The sequence below is a fragment of the Phalaenopsis equestris genome, unplaced genomic scaffold, assembly GCF_001263595.1.
Source record: "Phalaenopsis equestris unplaced genomic scaffold, ASM126359v1 Scaffold213873, whole genome shotgun sequence".
Lineage (NCBI taxonomy): Eukaryota > Viridiplantae > Streptophyta > Magnoliopsida > Asparagales > Orchidaceae > Phalaenopsis > Phalaenopsis equestris.
The window spans coordinates 6122-7749 of NW_018232693.1; the positions used below are offsets into that span (position 1 = coordinate 6122).

General features: G+C 31.9%; 1 long non-coding RNA gene across 1 annotated transcript; it reads left to right on the forward strand.

Annotated features, from left to right (window-relative positions):
- The first annotated feature begins 1192 nt into the window (after positions 1 to 1192).
- LOC110037011 lies at positions 1193 to 1578 on the forward strand. The gene is made up of 3 exons (XR_002295283.1): positions 1193 to 1259; positions 1354 to 1465; positions 1557 to 1578. It is a non-coding gene; the product is annotated as an uncharacterized LOC110037011 (long non-coding RNA).
- Positions 1579 to 1628: the final 50 nt, after the last annotated feature.

Sequence of the window (1628 nt, forward strand, 5' to 3'; positions counted from 1 at the left end):
GTATTATAAAAGAATTACGTGTTATGTATGTAAATGCAGCTATATTGTATTACAAATTTATGAAAAAAATGAAGCGGATTTAGCTAGTAAAATGTGCATATTGGTAAGGAATAATCATAATGTTTGAGATTGTACTGGTTCATAGTCATTGACGAATCGAATTTATGAGTTATAAGATGAAGCTATGGGCAAAAGTAATGGGAAGACTTATGATAGATCATCATATTATTTTTATTAATCTTGGGAAGACTTATGATTGACTACTATAAGAAGTTATTTAATGTGCTTAAGGCAGCAATATATTCAGAGCATAAACTTCATGTACAATCCATTAATGATATAAAGATGTGTTAATTGTTGAACGACCCAAAAATATTCAGAGCATAAACTTCATGTTTAAATTTGCATTATATATATATATATATATATAAGAAATTTTTAGAGCATCAAGTTGGTTGGTTGAAATGGGGGAATGCTTCGGGCCTTTTGTGTGATAGAAAAGTACCGCTTAGACTGAAAGGCAAATTTTATAAGACGGGTGGTGAGACCTGCAATGTTCTATGGCGCTGAATGTTGGCCTTTAAAAGAGAAGCATAAATCTATGTTAAGCTTTGCCGAGATGAGAATGATTAGTTGGATGAGTGGCTTTACACTTAGAGACAAAATGTGAAATGAACATATCCGTGATGTGATTGGTGTCGCTCCGATGACAGACAAAATAAGGGAAAGTCGTCTTAGAGGATTTGATCACATTAAGCATCGACCATCTGATGATCCGATTAGGAAAGTAGATGTTTTAGCTTCGACTTATGTTAAGAAAGGCAGAGGTAGATCTAGGAAGACTTGAACTTATTGTATAAAAAATGATCTTAATTTACTAGAACTAGATGAAAACATGGCACTAAATAGGACGCAATTGAGAAAAAGGATTCATGTAGCCGACCTCACGAGTGGGATTAAGGCTTTGTTGTTGTTCTTGTTGTTGTGATCACAAATTTAATAAAAAAAAGACTGTATATGAAACTTTAATTTGTCATATAAAATAATAAAAAAAGACTTCATATGAAACTTTAGTTAGTCATATAAAATAATTAAATTTTATTAGCAAGTCTTTTAATATATTATTTACGGTCATAGAAATAGATACTATTTGTGAATTTAATGTGAACATGCGTACTTTTAGAGAGTTTATAAACTTCTATATAAATATGTGGCAAGAAAGAAGTGCAAAGCCGTGCAGAAGCAAGGAGGGTTGTAAGGTATGGTTGTATCAACTATATATTTGCCATTTACATGCTTTCTATAGAAAATTAAATAACTAATAATGCTTGTTTCTTCCATGCATGTCAACAGGTAATTATCTTTGGGATTAGCATTAATTGAAGATCATGGCAACCCCAGCTCAAATTCCACCTTATCAATTTACATATATATGGTCGAATGCTTGGAACATCCAGCCTGATGGGTTAGTGTGTTGTTTCGCATACCATTTTATAGATATGTACAAGTAATATATTATGTGAATAATAAAAGTTACATTTTTTTTTTATTTTCAGGTCAAAATATTATTCTGGGGGAGTCTACTTCTTTATAGGCCAACGCAGAAAGGTGCGAGAGCTTGGTCTTAA